Consider the following 12,395-nt stretch of genomic DNA (forward strand, 5'->3'; position numbering starts at 1 on the left):
TCGAAATTGCAGAAACGACAGTTATCATCTGCCAGTTTTCCGATTTTTTAAAGGTGATAATTGCTGGGACAGTGTCCGGTCAATATACCGGTTAATGTACTCAAATCTACCTTATTCAAGCTGAGTAGGTTGCGTGTTATTCTGTTACAAGGTGTAATGAATAATTTGGATTGTCTTGGTGTTGATAGAGCCCTCCAGTTGACTTCAATCATTGATGTTTCCTAGGTTTTGAGCTCCGATTTCGTGCACCCGATGTGGCGTCCACATTAAATAACCGAATATGCAACCTGGTACAAGCCGATCGGCATCATTCGGCATAAACGCGCCTTAACATTACTGTTGAAAATCCGAGTTATTTCTTCTGTAAGTTCCAAATTTTGTGGCTTATTAACATAGCAACGGTCCTTCACGTACCCCCAGAGGAAGTAATCGACGACGGGAAATGTTGAAATTCTTACCATAAGAGGAAAAAGTTTCATTAAGGCTTCGGTTGCTCGAGTAATACGATTTCACTAAAAATACACATTCTTGTAAATTGTACATCTTGACACTAAAAACCATCCGATCAGACTGAACGAGTAGCCGAATATTTTCGATCCGAAGTAGGGAATGCAGTGTTACCATCGAGGGAGCGAAAACATTTTTTTATAAGCAGCTATTCGTTTTTTTTTTGTGTAAGCGTTTAATCTGAAAGACCCTGTATTTCAAAAATATTTTTAATTTCTTCATCATTCTCATAACGTTAGTTTATAACCTTCAAGCGATATTAAATGGAATAAAATTGCATAACGAAAACTGCGAAATATTCAATTAAAAATACTATGACACTGATAGCAAGCTAACGTATGATTTCTTTCGTCTAAACTGGCGGACCAACAGTAGAATTCAATCGTGCAGAAAGTTAAACTTACGCTTTATTCGATGTGTTGGATTTGCAATCGTTGCAATCTTACCTGAAACGAAAAACAGAGAATTTATTGGCATATTGGCTTTTACTACTTAGAGGAGGTGAAGATACATCACATGACTTTTCAGCATATTTTAAGTTGTGTGTTGTTCAAGATTACTAACTCAATTCGGAAGAAAAATTTCAAAAATCTCCCAAAGTAATTTTATCTAGGCTTCACGAACTAATTGTCGGAAAGACTAAAGTTTTTTTTAGTGATCCTTATGTTAAACAAATTTCTGGTCAGATCAAATTCATATAAGTACTCCATTGAACCGTTTTTTTTTTTTTTTTATTAAATCGTTTATTTTTACAGGCTCAGTTACATAAGTTTAAAGGAGCCAAACTCCTATTTGTATAGTTACAAGTATATATAAACATTTTTTATTAATTCTAATGTTAATGAAGTAGAGAACCGATTACTCGCGGCTTGCTCGAGTTTAGAAGGGTGACATTTTGTTTCAGGAAAAGGATGGGATATAAGGATATGTTGACAATGTTCACACTCACGTTCGCACTCACATTCATCATACTCAATTCTTAAGCCTATCTTATATCTAACATGTATTTACATTTCACCTTATTCTATTGTTAGTAAGAAGGGATTTGATTTCTCGCGAAGGGAAAGGAAAAGGAGAATATAAGGATATAAGGACAATCACACACGAAGATTGATAGCTTTTAGGAAGACATATATTTGGGACATGTAATCAAGGTCTAAACCAGCTAACACATCTCTCACCGGCATATTGGGCTGCCTTCCTCTAGCCCGAAGAGAGTTTTCTAAATTCGATCTGGCAACAAGATACTCCTCGCACGACCAAACAACGTGTTCGATGTCGTGGTAACCTTGGCCACAAGCACAGATATTGCCATCGGCAAGATTAAAACGAAAGAGTAGCGCGTCTAACGAACAGTGATTGGACATGAGTCGAGAGAAGGTGCGAATAAAGTCCCGACTTAAGTCCAGACTTTTGAACCATGGTTTGAGGCTAACCTTAGGGATAATCGAGTGAAACCACCGGCCCAATTCATCTTCGTTCCATTTACGTTGCCAGTTAGCGATGGTATTTTTACGGACTAAAGAATAAAATTCATTGAAAGCGATTTGACGCTGATAAATATCGCCTTCAATTGCACCTACCTTTGCCAATGAGTCAGCCCTCTCGTTACCCGGAATTGAGCAATGTGAAGGGACCCAGACAAAGGTAATGACATAACAGCGTCTGGATAAAGCACTCAAAATTTCTCGTATTCTCTCAAGGAAGTACGGCGAGTGCTTTTCCGGCCTCACTGAACGGATAGCTTCGACAGAGCTAAGACTATCCGTTACAATGTAATAGTGTTCAACAGGTCGTGAGGCGACGCTGTCCAGCGCCCAATGTATTGCTGCCAATTCAGCAATATACACAGAGCAAGGATTCTGAAGACTGTGGGAGGTGCTAAAAATTTCGTTGAACACTCCAAATCCTGTGGACTCATTCATAGAGGACCCATCAGTAAAGTACATATTATCACAATTGACACGCCCATACTTTGCATTGAAGATCGTAGGAATGATCCCCGATCGATGATAATCTGGAATTCCATGGATTTTCTCCTTCATGAACAGATCAAAATGTACAGAGGAATTGATGTAGTCAGGAAAACAAACACGGTTGGGAGTATACGAAGAAGGATCAACCTGCATGGAGATGAATTCATGATATGAGCTCATGAATCCAGAATGAAAATTTAGCTCGATAAGCTGCTCAAAATTTCCGATCACCAATGGGTTCATAACCTTACACCGGATGAGGAACCGAAGAGATAATAAATTGAAGCGATCTTTTAGTGGGAGTACGCCTGCCAAAACCTCGAGACTCATGGTATGCGTTGAGGGCATACATCCCAACGCAATACGGAGACAAAGATACTGAATTCGATCGAGTTTAATTAAGTGTGTTTTGGCAGCTGATTGAAAACAGAAACTGCCATACTCCATCACTGAGAGAATAGTTGTTCGATACAACATTATAAGATCTTCGGGATGGGCTCCCCACCATGTGCCGGTAATTGTACGGAGAAAGTTTATTCTTTGTTGGCATTTTTTACTCAGATACCTAATATGGGCCCCCCAAGTACATTTGGAGTCGAACCAGACCCCAAGATACTTGAATGACATAGCATGAGTGATCGGTTTACCCAAAAGTTGAAGCTTTGGTTTTGCTGGTCTATGCTTCCTAGAAAAAACCACCATCTCTGTTTTCTCCGTGGAGAATTCGATCCCTAGCCCAATGGCCCAGGTTGAAAAATTGTTCAAAGTATCTTGTAAGGGTCCTTGCAGGTCGGATTCGTTTGATCCTACGACAGACACCACTCCGTCATCTGCAAGTTGTCTTAGGCTGCAATTTTGTGTAAGACAATTGTCGATGTCGCTTACATAGAAGTTGTACAAAAGGGGGCTTAAACATGAGCCCTGGGGAAGGCCCATGTAGGAGACCCGATTTACTGTCGAATCCCCGTGAGAAAAATTCAACTGTTTCTCACAAAGCAAGTTATATAACATATTATTCAACAGAGGCGACAGACCCCGAGAGTGTAATTTGTCTGACAAAACCTCTATTGAAACAGAATCAAAGGCCCCCTTTATGTCCAAGAATACTGAAGCCATTTGTTTTTTTTCGGCGTAAGCCATTTGAATTTCTGAAGAAAGCAACGCAAGACAATCATTCGTCCCCTTGCCCCTGCGGAACCCATATTGTGTATCTGAGAGTAAGCACCATTGAACCGTTGGCAACAAACATTCAAAGGATTATTTTATCCGTATAGAGTACGATGCGCTACTTGCTGGAACAAAACAAATTGTCTGGTTGATCTACCTGGAGCGTTGATTCGAAGCCTACCCAAAAGTTCTACACAGTCAAGGATATTGCTAAGAAGGTCGAAAATCAGCAGTCTCTGGAGAAACTACGTCGTTTTTGCAGTATCGGTAAGTTGTTCTCAGTGCGCAGTGTTCCTCATATAAGGTCAGATGTTGGTCGCTGCGCAACGGAAGATGACGAAGGGCATATCGGATGAAAGTTTTCTGCACACGTTCTAGGCGAACGATGTGAACAGCGTGGTATGGGGCCCAAACAGTGACACCGTATTTCCGTAGACAACTTTAAGTCAATAGATGATTCTACATGAAAAACTATATATCGGCCATACCACGCCAAACCGATATAGTGGTTAACAGGTTTTCGATAAAATTGGTAGTTTTGTTCCTTATCGCAAAATATAAGACCCGTATTTTTTCATTTTTTTCATTAGGGTGCCCATTTCAATTTTATGGTGGTCCTAAAAATCAACTTTTCCCAATGTCCTATCTTTCGGATCATTACCATTGCTTTTAAACGATCGGATATGGTTTGCTGAGCTACTTCAAATCTATCTGAAAGTTCTTGTTGCGTTTGTGACGGATCTTGATCGAGTAAAGCATACCATTCTTCATCTTCAAATGTTGTTTACGCTTTAAATTATTGACATATACTGAAAAAGACGCGCAATGACAGTAGCTTTCCAACGAATGTCTGAAAATTTGATTCACTGGAATAATAATCAAGTGACGCCATCTGTTTTAAAATCGAGGAAATTACCGGTACACATAATAATTAGTAAAATATTATACTTGCAAAAATTTTGAATTTTTGTTTTCGTAATTGTTGATTATATTTGTTTTTTTTTGTTGTTTTCATGGCTTTGGACTAGAGGACGCCATATTTTTCATATTTTTTCCTGAAAGTAGAAGTTTTTTTTACAAAATATATCCAAAAATCAGAGATGTGATTTTTGTCGTTTTTAAGTATAGTTTTAAGTTTTAAAAATAGGATCGTCTATTCTTATAGGAATATTCAACGAAGACTGAAAACAAGATTGTCTTGAAAAATCATGATTTAAAAACGAAGAAAAACATATCTTTCATTTTTGGATATATGATGTAAAAAAAGCCTCAACTTTTAGGAGAATCTTTTCGAAATAGCAATTTGGAATATGAATTTCATCAGTCACTGGCAACAATGGATAGTTTTTCAAACATCTTTTTTCGGATGTTTTCATTTATTCAACAACTGGTCCAGATCTGACAGAAAAGTGGTTTTGAATCGACAACGCTTTTTATGAGAATTTGTTTCGATTTACGTGATGCCTCACGAGATGAAACAGCTTTTAACTACATATAAAAAATAGAAATGTTATAAAAAAAAAGTTCTAAAACACAATTTTTAATATTAAATGGCTGCCATTTGTGTAATTTTTTTTTGGCTCGTCCGAGGTTCATACCATAGCAGCATCTTCACTCATTAAGAATCTATTGGATTATTTCGTTTTCGAATAACCAGAAGGACTGAAATCGTATATGACATGGCAATGTTTTTTTTTAGCACTCCCAATTTTTCAGCTTGTTACTTTTAATATTTAGTTTTTTTTTTCGTTTGAGTATGTTTTTGTTCTTGAAAGATTGTGAACAAATAATAGAGTGAAGGATAGTAAAAATATTCTTTGTTTTATTTGCTTATAACTCGTTACATAACCTGTTACTTAGTCGTGACGGTCTCGATCTGGTAATTCCGGATCGAGAAAATCGAGAAAAACGCTCTCTGTTAAGTATGTGGTTCAATTCGCATCTTCCTTCGAATCCATGAAAATTATATTTTGAATTGTATTAGACCCATTTCAGTGTGACGAGTCAATGTATCTTGCCTCAAGAAAAACATGTTTTCACGTATTCTTCTATATGGCACACGAATTCCAAAAAGTAAAATTGAGAGATATTTGCAACAAGAATCATCAGTTGGAGAATATTTTATAATTAAATTCGCTTATTACCAATCATATACTTTTGTGACGTAACAACACCTGACTTTTCACAGTATCCGATGTTTAAACATAAGAGTTGTATTTTCAGCTTCGTTTCAAAACATACAAATGAACTTATTTGCCAACAATAGACGAACGTAAATTCCAGTATATTCAGTTTTCCTGAAAACTTGCAAGAACCTTACATATATCGGCATGCATTTTGCGACGTGACAACACGCTCTGTTTGAAAAACAGAATCCACAAGCGTTCTCACGTTACAATATCAAACAAAATATATTAAATATCAATTTTACCGTATTATAGAATGATATATATTAATTTTTATGTTAGTTCTTCTTATGAATTCTTCTCACTTTCTTGTGAGATCTCATTTCCCCTTCCAAGGATCGTACCAAGAAATTTTTCAAGCTTTAAAATCTGTTTTGTTGGTGCATACTGTCATAGAATGAGTCATTAGTATTGACTAAAATCAATTCAGGTTGATTCATTCTTAAAAAAATCTACCCTTTTCCCCGCAAATACGCTGTTGGAAGCTCATAATGATTATTAGAAAATAAGGACCGAAAATTCGAATAACAATTTTTCGCAGAGATCACCCTCACTACTTCTCGATTCTGCTTACGAAACAACGAAAAACCATGAGTTAATTAAAAAGACTCCAACAGAAGACAGATTGTGGGCAAGGCATAGCCAGTGGAATTCACAGGATCTAAACGGAGCAAAAACAAAAGTAATTCCTCTACCAAACAGGGTAGGGTGAGTTACTCCGTTTTTCACGACGCCACTATCCCATACATGTTCGGGGCAAGGACCGGAAGGGTGGAGTCCGGGCAGTGGGGAAAAGTCTGAGGCTATTGTGTTTCACCCGGTGCCAGCGTCTCTAAAAGTGAAACGCCAGTGGAACAATCGGCGAACTCCACATGATGATTATATGTGACAGCAAGTGGGACAAAAAGCAGGATCTCCCCAGCTGCGGGGAAGGACGCTGTTTCATTAAAGCGTTTTAATGAAAGCGCCAGTTGACAGCTGGAAAACTCTCGGTCTGTATGTTTCGCTTGTGTTTTTCAGGGGCTGTATTGTTGTTGTTGTAGTTATTTTTTTAGTTTAATTCAAGCGCTATGATTACCATGACTGGGAAAAATTGTTTAAATGCTGGAAACTTTTAATGGTTACTGAAACCGGCATTGATCCCAAATTTTATGAAGCCATGTTGAAAAACTCCTCCAACAGTTGCCCAATGAAATCTGGTCTGATTGTAATTGCAGGGAAAAAAGATAACACACATTATCCCGGCAAATATTCGTGAAATCCGTTTAATGGTGAGTTGTCTGCCTCGTGAATAAGCGACCGGTGCTCTGCAGCCACCCACCCGGATTAAATTATCTTACTTCGACAATCTTTCTCCCAACCCAAAAACAATCCCGAGCCCCACGAATAATGGCGAGCGGAATTGATGAGACTAATTATCACGCTTTCGTTGACCATCTGGTGGGCCTTTACCGAGGGAACTAATTGTCGGGTTTGGTCAGCGATTGTTCGACAGAATTGGGGTAATAAGATTCATTACTTGTCCATTTACCCGTTGGCGGTTGCGGTTGGCGTTTGGGATGATTGAGAGAAAATTGTCGACCTGGCAGGTGCTGTGATTTCCTGGGGATTTTGCTGACAATTTTGGAAAGTAGAATCCACGCCACCGATCCAATAATTAAATGCATAGAATGATATCTGATTTGACCATTCGCTCAACCCGAAACCGAAACCTAATTTAGGTTCTATCTTCCCGAAAATTTCAGTTTCAATTCAGAAACTTGAACCAGGGATTATCATGTTTCGACCAGTGTCACAACACGTTACGCCCAACGAATTCAAACGACGCTGCATCCATCTCATCAATCGGAAATATAAACAAATACACGTCACACAGATTTGTTGAGATTCCATGTCCCATTCCTGTTAGTTCAAATTCCCTTTCGATCGCAGCTGAAGATTTTTGACCCTGCTTTCGGATATTTCTGTCGTTCCCCTAAGTCAAAGTGCATAGCTTCTGGTGTTTATTTTTTATTTGTTTTTTATTTGATGTATTCTTCCCTGCATTGTGCGCGATGGTTCGTATGTAAATGCTGATTCTAGAGATGAAATATGGGAAGCGCGTTTGAAATTTGACCCGAAGCCCTCGTTCGCTTTTTGTTTCGATTCCACGACAAACATCGTGGTGATATCCTCCACTCGGGACTGCCGAGGAACAGGATGACATCAGGCAGGCGAAGTTCCTTCGTTGGTCCGTAGGGGGAAGTGTTCTTTCTCGTATGCGCTTAGGGTACACCTCTCCCACTTCAGGTTTCGGTTTTAAGGGTTGATAGTGGTGAAAACCGGTGCACGATGTACAAGTAATTGGACCCTTCAAACGAGATTAATGTCAACCGGGAGTGTTGAATTTCGATGATAGGTAAATGAACTTCTAAGCGAGTATAAAGTTTGCTACCGCCAGCGGGAAGTTGATATGACGCTTGACTGCTTTGAGCTATTCTAGACACTGACATGCAGGGAGATTTATTGACGGCAATTTTTTATAGCCTACTCAGCAGCAGATGGTGGGAATTTGATCAACTAAATGCACCGTGAACGCTCTGTGGGTCACTCAAGAGTGAAATCGGGAAGTGAACACAGTTTGAAACTGACATGAGAAAACTGGAAGACCGAAACAAGTGGAAGTTTGATGGAATATCTAGCACGAACGAGTTAACTTGTTCCCAGACTTAAAACGTTATGTGTGTGGTCTCCACTTTTGCAGTGGAAACGAGAGGGAGATTCCCAAATTATCGTTTCTGAACGGAAGCGCTTTTCATTTCTGACAGCCGATCAAAAAATACACTTGTATACCACAATGTCGAAAGCAAACTGTTTTATTTTTCAGGTCTAGAAAAACACATCATAAAACACGTTCAAGAATGATTACAGACAAAAGCAATTTCTCGGTGTAGATATTCGAACAATACTTGTCTGATATAATTGGCTGTCTTTCGAAAAAAAATGAAATGGTAAGATGTTCGGTCTCTCAACAAAGACATCTCATATACTATATTTTTTAGACATGATATCTTAGACTTTCACATCTTAATCGTAGGTCATGTCGACCACTTTATCACTTTCTGTCTTGATCATGCGTAACCAGTAGAGTGCCAATGGATGTATGGGAAAAAAGTGACCTTCGAATTTTCAAAGAGAACTTGATTTAAAAATGTTGATTCCCACGAAAAACTACCCTATGTAAAATATCAGCTCAATCGTACTTCATTTACTAGTGTCGCACAGCCGACGTTTGCGTTTTTTGAAAACCGAAAAATCACCCAAGGGGGGGTTTTCGAAAAAAAAATTTTTTGAGTCCAAATGTCTTCAAATTGCATGAAACGTCGAGATCTACTACTACTGTCTTGGAAAAAAAGTAAAAAATCGACACTCTCGGACACTCATTTTTCGGAATACGAGGCAAACGTATGGTTTAGGGTGCCAATGAAAATCGTCATATCGATTTTTCGCACGGGACTTCCTGCGAAATATTGATTTGCACGATAAAATACCCTATGCAAATAATTGTCGCAGATGTCAAAATTTAAGGTTTCTGAAAATCGATAAATAACCCAAGGAAAGGAAATCAGGGTTTTTAAAAAAAATTGGAATCAGAAATTTTTTTTTCGAAAACCCCGATTTCTTTTACTCCTCCCCTAAGGTGATTTTTCGATTTTCAAAAAACTCAAACTTTGACGGCTGTGCGATACTAGTAAATGAAGTCCGTTTGAGCTGATATTTTACACAGGGTAGTTTTTCGAGGGAATCAACAATTTTAATCAAGTTCCGTTTGAAAATTCGAGATGACCATTTTCATTGACAGTCAAATCTATATATCTATATATATAAATGGATTTCTGTCTGTCTATCTGATTCTTATGGACTCGGAAACTACTGAACCGATCAACATGAAAATTGGTATGTAGGGGTTTTTGGGGTCGGGGAAGCTTTTCGTGATAGTTGGAGACCCCTCCCTCCTATCTAAGGGGGGGTTGTCAAATAAATGGAACACGACTCTCCACCATAGCTGGATAGCTGCCATACAAATGAAACACAAATTTCTGCATTACTCGAGAGTTAATCAAGCAAATGAAACCAAATTTGGCATGTGAAGGTTTTAGGGTGCAATAAATGTTTCTATGATGGTTAGACACTCCTCTTGCTCTCTAAGGGTGGGCTGTCATACAAATGAAACTCAAACTTCTGCATAACTGGAAAACTAATCAAGAAAATGGAGCCAAATTTGGCATGTGAAGGTTTTACGGGGCACGAAACGTTTCTATGGTGAATACACTCCTCCCCCCTTTCTAAGGGGAGCTGCCATACAAACGAAACACAAACTTCTGCATAACTCTAGATCTAATCAAGCACAATTTGCGATGTGAGAGTTTTAGGGTATGAGAAATGTTTCTATGATGGTATGAACCCCTTCCTCCTCTGGAATGGATAGGGGGTCCCATAAAATATTACACATATTTCAAACAAAAATATTCCAAACAAACATGACAATAGGAAATTTTTGGAATACTCTGAAGGAAAAACGGAAAATTCGGAAAATTTAATTCCCATTTGTTCTACAATTAAATAGTGACAAGTTCTGTTAGTTCATTTGATGTTTGCGCTAGCGAAATTGATCTTTGTTCTAAACTGGAAATGGATTGTAATGTGATGAAACGCACTCCTATATCTTCTTCTATCTATACCAAAAAAAGGGATCGCCGGATGTGTTGATAAGAGCAGACCTCGAGGAAGGAATTATCCGACTTAGGGCTGTCTTTATTCTATCATATTTTCTGTATAAAACATTTATTCCATGTAACGGAGAAACATGTTATTTGCAAGTGGTTGAAAAATCTTGAACGAGAATTGTGTCTGAAAATAATCTGATATTATAATGATGAGTTTTGGTAGAAGTATTAGGAATTTTATAGTAAAAGGTAAATTTAACAGGGTCGATAGAAGATCAACCAATTAACAGTTCTGCGATTTAACCCATGAACTTGCGCTTAGTAAAAAACGTGAATGTTCGAAGGTATAACAAAAAACAAATTTTAGGCGGGACGAAGTTTGCCGGGTCAGCTAGTGAACCGATAAATTTAAAATTCAAAGTACAGGCACACTTTTTTTTGTGCGAGGGAAAAGGACCGCACAAAAAAATCGTACAAAACTTTAAAAATCGAGTTAGGTACACAATTTGGAAAAAAATGGCGGTAGATAGGGATCGCATAAAAAAGTTTCCCCCAAGAAAAAAAGTCGAATCCACGCCGTTCACCGTTAGATTTCCTTTTGTTTCCCGGCTTTTCGATGAGACAGTTTGCTTTTTCGGTTGCGCATGGCTCTGTTGTACTTTTAGTTACATGGCGAAAATTGTCGCTATCAGAAATCATGCCATGCGCCACTTAGAGCATTTGATGGAAGGATGGAGATGATTTGAGAAGTAGATAATTTAGACGCAAATATGCTTTTTTCGCGCTGAGATGCATATAAACCATCGAAAAAAACTAAATAGACGACAACTTCGTGAAATATGCTTCTTTTCATATACGCACAAAAAATCACACAAAAAACCGCACAAAAAAAGGCCTCCCTGTATATGTAGATTACAGTTCTGAACATTCCGATCAATAACGGAGTATCGGTTCATACAAATGGGATAAATCAAACCACAGATGGCTCACCCTAAAAGTTAATTTCCCAGACCCAAAAAGCAAACGCAATTTGATGATGTTGCTTGTCATTTAATGGAGTATATAAGATTTGACAAGGAACACCATAATAAACATAAAGCGTCTTGAAAAGGAAACCTAACTTTCTTGTGCTTCTTCCTCTGATTGTATTTGCAGTGAGAAGGTATTGCACTGATTTTCTTCTGAGACAATCCCATTTTCCGGAGTCACTCTAAATGACTAGCCTGTCTCCCATAATTAGGAAGTGAGCGAGCGCACTCAGTGAAACCTGGTAACGATGAGGTACGGAGCCCTGCTTTAATTAAAACCCCTATTTGGCTTTCCCGGTATCCGCGTCCCGTTCACTCCCTCACTGCGTCAGCTGCTCCGGATTCGGGTTCCCGTCCACTTGCAACAATGAGTAAGAATTGAACACGCGGAAACCTCTTTATACCCCGAGACGTCACAAAGGTGGTGAGACTTATCCTCCCTGTTCATAATCGTATCCATCTTATTTCTGTCTCTCTCCATTTGTGTGTTTGTTTATTTGCTTTTTTTCGTTTTATCGCCGGTTCCCTCCGGCGGCCGCCTCTTCCAACCCACCATCCAATTCCGTCAGAGGGGTGCCATTGTCAATTGTCAAATTCAATTACATCTCGCCGCGCTTCCATCCGAGGTTGCCGTATTGCCTCGAGAAGAGCCACCGGAGTTGGGCCAGATGGAGTGCAAACTTTTTAAAACACAGCCGGAGGCGCATAAAATAATTTTCCCTCGGATCCTATTGTGTGTGTGTGTCGGTTTGCGAGCTTCGAACTGGATCCAGTGGAGATGCACGAGGCGAAAAGGAAAACAAAAATCGAAGGATAAAGCGCGTT

The 12,395-nt window shown here is 38.8% G+C and overlaps 2 protein-coding genes across 8 annotated transcripts in view; one reads left to right on the forward strand and one right to left on the reverse strand.

The window, feature by feature from the left end:
• LOC129780067 (connectin-like) overlaps positions 1–12,395 on the forward strand; it is a 710,069-nt gene that overhangs the window by 35,405 nt on the left and 662,269 nt on the right. The window lies entirely within an intron of this gene.
• LOC129780066 (connectin-like) overlaps positions 1–12,395 on the reverse strand; it is a 317,103-nt gene that overhangs the window by 29,599 nt on the left and 275,109 nt on the right. Inside the window, exon 1 of one of the 6 annotated variants that reach the window (XM_055787967.1) lies at positions 912–935. The exons of the other annotated variants lie outside the window; for them this stretch is intronic. The gene's annotated coding sequence lies outside the window, so the exon portion shown is untranslated. Of the gene's footprint in view, positions 1–911; positions 936–12,395 lie in introns of those variants that run through there. 6 annotated transcript variants of the gene reach the window in all.

The sequence above is a fragment of the Toxorhynchites rutilus genome, chromosome 3, assembly GCF_029784135.1.
Source record: "Toxorhynchites rutilus septentrionalis strain SRP chromosome 3, ASM2978413v1, whole genome shotgun sequence".
Classification (NCBI taxonomy): Eukaryota; Metazoa; Arthropoda; class Insecta; order Diptera; family Culicidae; genus Toxorhynchites; species Toxorhynchites rutilus.